The sequence below is a fragment of the Carlito syrichta genome, unplaced genomic scaffold (genome assembly GCF_000164805.1).
Source record: "Carlito syrichta isolate Samal-C Ts95f unplaced genomic scaffold, Tarsius_syrichta-2.0.1 Scaffold287177, whole genome shotgun sequence".
NCBI classification, from domain to species: Eukaryota; Metazoa; Chordata; class Mammalia; order Primates; family Tarsiidae; genus Carlito; species Carlito syrichta.
In genome coordinates this window covers 57428-69263 of record NW_007231273.1, presented here as the reverse complement: position 1 = coordinate 69263, position 11836 = coordinate 57428, and the positions used below count along the sequence as shown (strand labels likewise).

General features: G+C 44.9%; 1 pseudogene; it reads left to right on the top strand.

Moving 5' to 3' along the window:
- The first annotated feature begins 1920 nt into the window (after positions 1-1920).
- LOC103254631 lies at positions 1921-3618 on the top strand (annotated as a pseudogene).
- Positions 3619-11836: the final 8218 nt, after the last annotated feature.

Here is an 11836-nt window from a genome sequence, read left to right as displayed (position 1 = left end):
TTTGTTTGAGTCACAGGCCACACTTTCACACTCCTGTGCTCTCCCATGCCCTCTTTCCAGCTTCTTCTCCAAACCCCCACTAAAACAGTAAATCAGATTAAGAAGGAAAAGCCAGGTGGGAGTGGGGGATTTGGGGCTCAAAGTGGCTTCCACTTCTGCTGAATTTTCGATGCCTGGTACACTCTAAAGAGCACCGCAGTGACCAGAAGGCCTTGCTCCAGGCACGTGGCAATGGTCTGAAACATTTTCCCTGGACTGAAATCTTGGCCTTCCTCCAGCTGCTGGGGGCTGGGCCTCCCCCTCTACTCACCTCCCTGGCCCCATGCAAAGGGCAGGGGAGCAGGAAATCACGTGTGTGTGTGGGGATGGGAGAGTGCCTGAAGATCACAGCTGGTGATTTCCTGGGGTGGGGAGAAGTTCCCAGCTGGGCCGGCGCTTTGCATGTCTTCGGCCTTTCATGGGATCTAATAGCCTGCAGCCCTTCGCCCGCTTGCCCACTGGAAGGCCCACAGAGACAAGAAGGGGAGAGTTTACCTGGGCTTTAGGGGAGGCTTGAGCTTCTACCAGCTATCAAATACATTTGAATTTGTTGGGCTTCTTCAGAGAAACAGTACCAATAGGATGTGTGGGGAATACACTCAGCCCTCCATATCCCTGTGTTCTTCTGCATCTGTGGAGTCAACTGGGAACCAAAAATACTCAGAGACAAAAAATTTTTGTATTGAACATGTACAGAATTTTTGGTGTCATTATTCCCTACACAATACAGTATAACTACTAACATAGCCCTTCATGTTGCACTGGGTTTTATAAGTAAACTAGAGATTATTTGAGGTACATGGGAGGTGTGGGTAGCATATATCAAATATGATACCATTTTGCATCTTGGGTTGGCCGCTACAGGGGGTAGAGGAGTAAGTGGAGGGCCTGGAACCAATCCCCACCTATGCTGAGGGACAAGACAAGCATGTATATGTCTAATACACATATATGCATACATGTTTGTATATACGAGAAACAAAAAAACCCAAAATTATTTTTTGGAGGGTGGGACCCTTGTAGTACTGGCTTCCACTGCTAGGTGAGTGTTCTAGGAACTCATTGTCATCAGTGTACCAGCTGGTGCTGCTGTGAGAGACTGCGTTCGGCCTCAGGGACTTTTTTTTTGGAGATACTTTCAACGTGTCTGCCCTTTTCATGGCGAGTGATTTACCAGCGCACCTGCCCACACCGCGCTGAATGTTCAGCAGTTTTTGATAAAAAATGACATGGCCCTTTTTGTAGAGACAACATTTTACCATATTGTCCGGGCTGGTGCCTGATCTTGCCCCGAGTGACTTTTTTTTGTTTCCTTGGATGAAAAAAGTCCTCAAAGGGAAACAAAGGTTTTGCTGATGTGGAAGAGGCAGCACTAAAAGGCATCGAAATTGATGAGTTCCAAAACTGTTTTGAGCAGTGGAAAAAGCATCGTGATTGGTTTATTGCATCCAATGGAGGGTACTTTGAAGGCACAAGAATAAATGTACAATTTTTATAAATAAATTCCAGGTTTTTGGGTCCCTCATATATATGCATATATATGGAGAGAGAGAGAGAGATTACTCTGGGGAGGTCGGTCTTTGTTTTCTCAAGACCTTCAACTGATTGGAAGAGGCCCAACCATGTTATGGAAAGTAATTTGCTTTACCTAAAGTCCACCAATTTAACTGCTAGAATTACCCCAAATCACCTGTACAGAAACAAAAAGGTTTCTAAGCCTTTAGGTTTGACTAAATATCTGGGCACTGTGTGTTATAAAATTAATTATCACATAGACATGGCGCTCTACCAAAAAGCAGTTTGAAATGCTCAGGACTACCCACAATCTCTTTCCCACATTTAAAAATCCTACAGAGTTTGCTGGCAGGCCTTGACAGCATCATGTCTCACAGGAAGTTCTTCGCTCCCATACATGAGTCCCTGGGTTTCCTGCCTCAGAAGTGCAGCAGCAGGCATTGTGGGAAGGCGAAGAGCTTCCCCAAGGATGGCCTTTCCAAGCCTGCCCATCTCACAGCCTTCCTGGGATACAAGGCTGGCATGACCCACATTGCGTTGATAGACCAGGATACAAAGCGAACAAGATGGAAGTGGTGGAGGCTGTGACCATCATGGAGACACTGCCCATGGTGGTTGTAGCCATCGTGGGCTATGTAGAATGTCCCTGAGGCCTCCAGACCTTTAAGACCATCTTTGCTGAGCATGTCTGCAATGAGTGCAAAAGGCACTTCTATAAGAACTATTCACAGTAGCAAAAACTTGGAATCAACCATGTTGCCCATCGAACCTGGACTGGATAGAAAAAATGTGGTGCATATACACAATGGAATTTTATGCAACCATAAAGAAGGATAGACATATGGACTTTATAGCAACTTGAATGAATTTAGAGTCAGTCATACTCAATGATCTATCACAGAATCAAAGAACAGAGTACCATATGTTCTCACTCTTAAGTGGACCTTGAACAATTATAATACTACAAGAAATATGGGCAGTAGTGGGAAACTGTCAGTGGAGGGAGTTGGGATTGGTAGTTGAGGGAAACTGCTAGGGTAGGGAGGGGCGCACCTCATCAACAAGGGAACCTGCATAATCAACGTTTGTATACCTAACCCTGAATTGTACCCCACATCTTTATAATAAAAAAAAAAAAGAAACTGGCATAAGTCCAAGAAGGCGGCCTTCACCAAGTACTGCAAGAAATGGCAGGATGGGGATGCCAAGAAGCAGATGGAGAAGGTGTAAGCCACCAAGTCTGGCCACTAAATTTTGATGGCAATCATGAAAAAGTACTGCCAGGTCATCCACATCATTGCATACACCCAGATGTGCCGGCTTCCTCTGCGCCAGAAGAAGGCCCACCTGATGGGGGTAGATGGAGGTACTGTGACCGAGAAACTGGACCGGGCCTGGGAGAGGCTGGAGCAGCTGGTCCCTGTGAAGCAAGTGTTTGGGCAGGATGAGATGATTGACGTCATTGGCTAAGGCTACAAAGGGGTTACCAGTTGTTGGCAAACCAAGAAGCTGCCCCACAAGACCCACTGAGGGCTATGCAAGGTTGCCTGTACTGGGGCATGGCATCCTGCCCATGTGGCCTTCTCTGTGGCTCCGGCTGGGCAGAAAGGTTACCATCACCTCACTGAGATTAGCAAGAAGATGTATAAGATCGACCAGGGCTACCTTATCAAGGCTGGCAAGTTGATCAAGACAACGACTCCACTGACTACAACTGTCTGACAAACAGCGTCAACCCTCTGGGTGGCTTTGTCCACTATGGTAAAGTGACCAATGATTTCGTCATGCTGAAAGGCTGTGTGGTGGGGACCAGGAAGCGAGTGCTCACCCTGCGCAAGTCCTTGCTGGTGCAGACCAAACGGTGGGCTCTGGAGAAGATTAACTTTAAGTTCATCAATACCACTTCCAAGTTTGGTCATGGCCTCTTCCAGACCCAGACCGCGGAAGAGAAGAAAGCATTCATGGGACCACTCAAGAAAGACCGAATCTCAAAGGAAGAAGGAGCTTAATGCCAGGAACAGGCTGTGCAGCTGGTGGCATCTCAATAAAGGTTGTTTTCCAGTGGGGGAAAAGTCCTGCAGAAATAGTCATAATTTTCTTTTATTTTTTCTTCCTTTTTGAGTCTGTGTTTCACTCTGTCACCCAGAATGATCTTGCTCACTGAGGCCTTGAACTCCTGGGTTCAAGTGATCCTCCTGTATCAGCCTCTTGAGTAGCTAGGACTACAGGAACATACCACTACGCCCAGATAATTCTATTTTTCTTTTTTGTAGAGATGACATCTCACCATGTGACCCAGGCTGATCTTAAACTCCTGAGTTCAAGCAGTCCTCCCGTCTCAGCTTCCCAAAGTGCTGGTATTTTGGGCATGAGCTACCACCCCAGGCTTATAAGTTTCATTTCAATCAACCCCAGGAGATGGCAACTCACTTAAAAGAAGGAGGCAAGAAAGAGAAGAAAGGAAGTATTTAAGATCTGAGCCCCACAAGATACTGCTTCCAAGAATCACATCGTTCCAGAGAGGGTTGAACACATCACTTAAACAAGAACTTGAATAACTGGAAATTTTGATGTTCTTTCAAGTGGTTCCTGCCAGCACAGACATCTCAACACACGTCTACATGCTTTACAAGGGACCACGTGCGATGGAAGTCCTAACTTCAAATGATTACAGTTTGGAGAACAGCAAATGCTCAGAGCACCGGCCTGAAAGCCTCAAAAAGGGTCCTAGGAACTATCTGATAAAAAAAAATTACCCCTATTTCTGCCTTCTCCTGCTAGTCTTAAGAGTTGATGCCTCCTGAGGCCTTGCTACCCTCTGGGAGGCAACTGGGAGACTTCAGCCTGGTGTTGGCTGTCTCTGTGTCTTGCTCAGTGCTGAGCAGGGGTCATGTGGCTGGGTGATTGGGAACCCAGGTTTCCAGCTGAGACGTCTCTGAGGCTCTGCAGCCTCAGGCCTCTCCAAGTTTCCCTCTCCCCCACCATTACAAGGGGATAGTAGTCCCTTCCACAGAGCACGGTGGTGAGGAATAAGTGATACAAGTTGTGTAAACCACTTAGCACAGTACCCGCCACACAGTAATAACTCCATGGGTTATGATGCTTGCAAGTTGTGTGTTGTTTGGCTAGGGCCACCATAACAAAGTACACAAGCTGCGTGGCTTAAGCTCTAGAAATATATTGCCTCACAGTTGCAGTTTGAAGTTCAAAATCAAGGAATCAGCAGGGTTGATTCCTTCTGAGGCCTGGGAGTAGGGATCCTTCCCAGGTCTCTTTCCTATTTCTAGTGATGGCTGCCAATTGTTGGTGCTCATCAGCTGCATCACCCTAATTTCTGCCTTTGCTGTCAAATGATGTCTTCTCGTGTCTCTTTCTTCACTGTGTGTCTTCTTACAAGGACAGCAGTTATAACAGATTAGGGGTCTCCTTTCCCTGCTCCAGTATGATGTCATCTTAGCTAATTCCTTATTTCCAAATGAGGCCACATTCTGAGGTGCTGGGGCTTAAGACTTCAACAAATCTTTTTTGGGGAAACACTACCACATAAGATAGGATTTTGTCTGTTATTATTATTTTATATATTTAGTTATTGAGTCAGAGTCTCACTCTGTGATCCAGGCTTCAGTGCAGTGGCACCATCACAGCCTCTACTTTCTGAGCTCAGGTGATCCTTCCACTTTAACCTCCCAAGTAGCTGGGACTACAGGCTCGGGCCACCATGCCTAGCTATTTTTTTTTTTTATTTTTGTGGATATGAGTTCTCACTATGTTGCCCAGGCTGGTCTCAAACCCCTGGGCTCGAGCAGTCCTCTCACCTTGGCCTCCAAAATGCTAGGATTACAGGCATGTGCCACTGCTCCTGGCCCAATGTTATTATTATTATTGTTCTTTTCATTATTTTCTATGGCCAACCAACTTAGCACTGTGCACAAGGCTGACCTTCACCAGCTGCCCCTACTGGCTTCTCCTGTCCATCCCCTGATGTACCCCTAGGCTAGAGCAAGTTACTCTTCCCCACCAGCACTCCCACTGCAGGGAGCTTCCTCACCCTTGCCACTGTCCACTGCATTGTCCTCACCACTCCTCCAACTTCTTACCACATGCTTTGATGCGGGGAGGGGGAGGTGGTGGGAGGACATCGCAATTGGAAGCAGACAGCAACCTGACCTCACCCCTGCAGTGAGACTAGAACAGGATAAGCCCAGCTCTCAGAATCTAATCTCCCAGAACATGTCCTATGCAGCCTCTCTTCACGCACCCACTCACCTGCCACACGCACACCTGGTGTCTTGGCTCCGTGAAGACACCTGCCAGTGATCTGTCCCTTGGCAAAGAAAAATTTGCTTTTGCAATCCTCTGGCCAATGTTCCTTTTTTTCCCCTTCTTTTTTCCAAATGGAATCCTGTTCTAAAAGCATGAGGGAAGTTCACTAATTAAAGAAAGCCTGAGGTCTGTACTGTTGGCAATGGGATAAAAGATCACTCACTATGCTAGTTCTGGTAAAAATGGATTTTTACGAGTGATTGGCTCTGCTTATGGCGGAGTGCTCCTTGGGATGGCTTTGCTGCTGCAAAACTTGGGTGTGACCTTTAGTGGGAGAGGGAGTGATGACAGCCATATCCAGGCCACTGATTTCTGATTTCTGTCAGGGCCTGTCTTGCAGGATCTTTTGGTATCTGAGATTCAGTCTCTTCCCTTCCCGGAGGGCAGCCCTGGGGGAACCAGGAGATCTGGGGTTCCTATGAGGCATCCCAAGGGCCCTCTGAGGAGGGAGCAAGGTTCTGCATCCTCCCTCTCTGACTGTCTGAGCCTCAACCTGCATCAGGAGAAGCTTGCCTTGGGGGTTGAATTTCTGAGCCCACCTGAATCATTATGATCACATCCTGGCTTGGAGTGATGCAGGGAGGGAAGGGAAGTTCTTGGCTCCCATTTCAGAGCTATCAGATGTAGCAAATAAAAACACAGGGCATGTGGTTAAATTAGACTCTCAGATAACAGCAAATATATATATGTGTCCACACACACACACATATATATATTTACTATCTTAGCCATTTTTATGTGTATGGTTCAGTCACATTAAGTATATTCATATAACAACAAATAATTACTATTTTATTTTTATTTTTGAGTCAGGGTCTCACTCTGTTGCCCAGGCTAGAGTACAGTGACATATCCATGCTCACTGCAGCCTCAATCTCTTGGGCTTAAGCTATCCTCCCACCTCAGCCTCCCAAGTGGCTGAGACTACATGTGTTTGTTAGGGGCACATACACTCAAAGCTTACCAGGTGATTTTGAGCACTCAAGACCCTGAACAAAATCATAAAGCAGAAACAGTGTATTATTGAAACTTTCCATGTCTCTAGAAGTTGTCACTCTGCACCTTCCCGGGCAGCCCCTTCCAAACCAGTAACTCATCTTAGCTAAGCGCTATCTGGTAAGCATGTGGTATTAGCTGTTGATAAGCTTCAAATGTGACCTCTTCTCAGGCATACTCATTTTCTCCCATGGACTAAAATGATCAAGAAAGAAGGGCGTAGTGGCTCATGCCCGTAGTCCCAGTGATTTGAGGGTCTGAAGTGTGAGCCCAGGAGGTTTGCGACCAGGTTAGGCAACAGAATGGGACCCTGCCTCTCAAAAAACCAAAGCAAAACAAAATAAAAGAAGAAGAAAGAAGGAAGGAAGGGGAAGAAAGAAAAAGAAAGGGCTGGGGTGTGAAGCCTCATGCCTGTAATCCCAGCACCTTGGGAGGTCAAGGTGGGAGGATTGCTTGAGCCTAGGAATTTGAGATCAGCCTAGACAACATAGCTAGACCTCATCTCTATAAAAATATTTTAAAAAATTACCTGGGTGTGGCGGTGGGTGCCTATAGTCCCAGCTACTCGGGAGGCTGAGGTGGAAGGATCACTTGAGTTCAACAGGTTGAGACTGCAGTGAGCCGTGATCATGCCACTGCATTCTAGCCTGGGTGACAGAGTGAGACCTTGATTTAAAAAAAAAAAAAAAAAAGGAAAGAAAGAAAGAAAAGAAAACAAGAGGAAGGTAGGTATAGGTAGGTAGGTAGGTAGGTAGGTGGGACTAGACAGAGTGGCAGCTGTTGCGTGTGTGTGCCATTGTCTGCCCAACATCTGGGGCCATGCAGGACTGTGGAGCCCACAATGTCCATAGTTGTTCACATCCGCTAAGACCCTTTACCTTCAGATCTTCTCAGAGGAAGAGCTTTTAGGCAAAAACCTCTCCAAGAACTCCTTGTTTAATGGTAAGTTCAAATCCCTCCTGTTATCTTTTGTTACTGTTCCTAGACTCCCAGAGTGGAGAGATTCAGAAAAAGAAAGCCCCCAAGTGCAAAACCTTTACAGAGTGATGTGCTCCTGTCTAACTTAGTTTAAACACTCGCAGCCCAGGTGCATGGAGGCAGAGACGAGGAGAGCATCACCTCATTGCTCTGCCAGGACCTCTGGTTAGCTTTGGAAATAACTGCCCAGCTTGTGGGGGTCTAGCATGCTCAGATGCACATCAAGGTGACAATAGACAATGTGTTAGACGCCATTAAAATACACACAGTGGCCCACACATGCACAACCAATTCCTACTGTTAGGGACTTTTCTGTCAACCAATTACAATAGTACCAAAATAGACCATGTACACATCTCAATAAGTTTCTAATGTCAGTTCTGCTCAAAACAGACTGCACACTACCACAGGCTACACCAAGTGCTAAAACCTGAAGTAGACAGACAACTAAGACATGCCTCCTCTCAGAGATACTTGTGGCTAACCAGCAAAGATTGACACAGAACCACCAATCAGAGCGCAGAGTAGTTTGTGCTGGGAGAGTGGATATAACCCAACCCACGCATGGTGGGATTGAAGAGTGCGAAGGCAACGAAGATGGCTTCCTAAAGGAGATGATGCAAGAGTAAGTGGCACTTTGAACAAAGGCCTCCCTTCTTTGGCAGAAAGGGTTCTACAATGGAAACTCAACCCAAATGAGGGCCAATGTTGGCTCAGTTCTATCTACCCCACCACTCTGGCCCCCCAATTTCTTTTAAGTCTCCCTCAAAGAGCCTACCAGCATGAGTAGACAGAAAAGTGAAATCCCCTTTCTCAAGCTTTCTATTTATTTGCTGCAGCCAATCGGTTAATTAATTTTGGGAGATTCTCAGAGTGATTCTAGCACTTCCATCCAGACTTCAGTTAATGAAAAGTTTTACTGAGGTTGTTCTCCAGAGTGTTCAGCTTCCTTCTTTCTTGTTTTAACACTGACAAGGCTGTCTTTGAGGCCAGAAGCTTAGGAGGGCTGCTTAGGCGTTTACAGGTTTCCATTTTCAGCAGCTCAGCTGTAACAAGGATTTTGACCACCGACTGGGCTTTCAATACTACTTCTACTAAAGGACCTGGTCATAAAGGCTGTTCTTGGCTCAGGGAGACCTTGTCCCACCCCCATTCCTATGGCTACATCTCCAAACAGCCATGTCAACACACATTCTGCTCACTCAACTTGATTCACACTTGGAGGGCATTACAACCCAACTAAAATGTTTAAAATGGGGTCAATTATAAGATGCTTGAGGAAGGTTTACACAATAAAACCTCAAGGGTGAACTCACCAAGGGTCAATGTCATGGAAGAAATATGAACCCAGTGTCTTTCAGTCCAAAGAAGAGAAAATTAGGAAGAGTTCCTACATTAGGAACCTGAATATTTCTTCTGGATGAGGGAAACCTGCAGGCATAGACTGCCCCCAAACACCAGGTACATTTAGTTTGAAAGGATTTGCTTGAGAATTACAAGTAGATACATTGGAGGTTAAGGAGAATGACTGACAGTATCTTGGAGTGGGAGGAGGATATCTTGGGGCTGAGCATATCTGTTGAGGTATGGAGCAGAACAGTATCAGTAGCCACTCAGAGGTTCAAGTGCAATGGGTTCTGCAATTGTCTTCTTCAATTAATCAATCAATATATCCACACCCTCTCCCCCCTCCACTTCTAATTCTCCTCTTCCAGTTTTTTTCTCTTCTTCTCCCTCTTTCTTTATCCCCTTCTATCACTCTACCACAGCTCTCCCGTCCCCTTTCACCCTGACTTTTTAAAATTTTAATTTCACACATAAAAAGAGGGCATGCTTATTTGGGAAAAAAATTTTTACACTGTCTTCATACTGTAATCTAAAATAAATTTTAAATTGATTGGAGAGATAAATGTTAAATAAAAAAATTACAGAACTAAAAAAATAGCTCCACAAGGATTAAATCCTGATCAGAGCAAGTGTATGTGAGCAATATAAAAGAGGCAGAAACCACAGAGAAAAAAGGCTGAAAGATTTGCCAATATTAACATTTTATAAACCATCTGTGTCAAAAACTTCATAAAGAAAAGGAAAAAGCAAAGAAAAAATTCAAATAATTTTTTGGAATTAAATGAGAAATCAGTAGCAGAATAACAAAAGAATATTTGGGAACTAAAAAATACAATAACTAAAATAAAAAGCTTACTATTTTTATATAATGATTTCTTTCCCTTAGGGCATGTGCCAGGTAGTGAGATTGCTGGATCAAAAAGTGATTCTATTTTTAGTACTTTGAGAAATCTCCATATTGTTTTCCATAGAGGTTGTACTAATTTACATTCCCACAACCAGTGTATAAGTGTTCTTTTTCCTCTGCATCCTCACTAACTCTGTTGTTTTTGACTTTTTTTTTTTTTGAGTTGGAGTCTTACTCTGTCGCCCAGACAGGAGTGCAGTGGCCGCCACCGCAGCCTCCACCTGCTGGGCTCCGGCGATCCTTCCGCCTCAGCCTTCCAAGCAGCTGGAACTACAGGCGCACGCTACCACACCCGGCAAATTTTTGACTTATTGTAGAGATGAGGTCACGCCAAGTTGCCCAGGTGGGTCTCGAACCCACAATCTCAGGCAATCCACTCACCTCAGCCTCCCAAAGGTGTGGGATTACAGGCTGAGACACCAAGCGCGGCTTGACTTTTTAATAACAGCCATTATGACTGGTGTAAGTTGGTATTTCATTGCTGTTTTGATTTGCATTTCTTTGATTAGTGATGTTGAATATCTTTTTTCATACGCTTTTTAATCATTTGGATGTCTTCTTTTGAAAAATATCTGTTCATGTTACTTCCCCCTTTTTTTTTTTAGTTGGGTTCTGATCATGGCCTACTGCAGCCTTGAGTTCCTGAGCCCAGGCAATCTTGCCTCAGCCTCCCAAGTAGCTGTCACCCTGACTCTTATTCTTTATGGGTCTCATTTTCCTGTGGCACTTGTTGGGTACAATTGAATTTGCCTTTACCACACAAACACATCCTTATCTACTTCACCAAGAAGATCAGACCCAGGACTCCTAGGTTAACATAGTCAAATTCCAAACAAGAAGCTTGAGGAGAAGCAAAAGCCACCCTGAACTGGAAGAGTTGACCAAATAAAAAGAAATGTTACTTTCTTATAGGGGTACCAAATAAAATTTAGATGACTAGAAGGATAGGATGGCCAGATGGAGAGGTGAATTGCTGGCTCTAGACTATGGTTTTCCTTATTCTGGAAGACGAATCTCCACACTCAATATTCCCTTATGTGATCACTGTACAGATTCCACTGCTTTCATTTTTTCATCAATAATTTCCTCTTCTTACAGTAGCCTGATGAAACACCACCCTACTAAGTCCTATGTTCACATCTAGTTTTTATTTCTTTTCAGTGTTCTTTTTATTATATCAATATTTTTTATTATGATATTGCAGGGTACAGTTAAGGGTTAGGTATACAAATGTGCTTCGTTCAGGCACCCTTGTTGATAAAAGGTGTCTCTCCGTCCCCAGACAGATATTTACTACCATTAAACCCGTCTCCCTTCCCCTCCCCTCCATAGTTTCCCACCACTATCAGTCATTTTCTTATGGTAATACGTTGGATGATCAAGGTCCACTATATAAGTGAGAACATGTGATACTCAGATCTTTGTTTCTGTGAGAGGTCACTCAGTATTATATTCTCTAGTTCCATCCAGGTTGCTGCAAAATTCATGATTTTGTTCTTTTTTATGGCTGCATAGTATTCCACTGTGTATATGTACCACTTCGATTTTTTTTTTTTTTGAGTTGGAGTCTTGCTCTGTCGCCCAGACTGGAGTGCAGTGGCTGCTTCCGGCCACCGCAGCCTCGACCTGCTGGGCTCCAGCGATCCTTCCACCTCAGCCTTCCCAGTAGCCGGAATTACAGGCATGCGCTACCATGCCCAGCTGATTTTTTGATTTATTGTAGAGATGAGG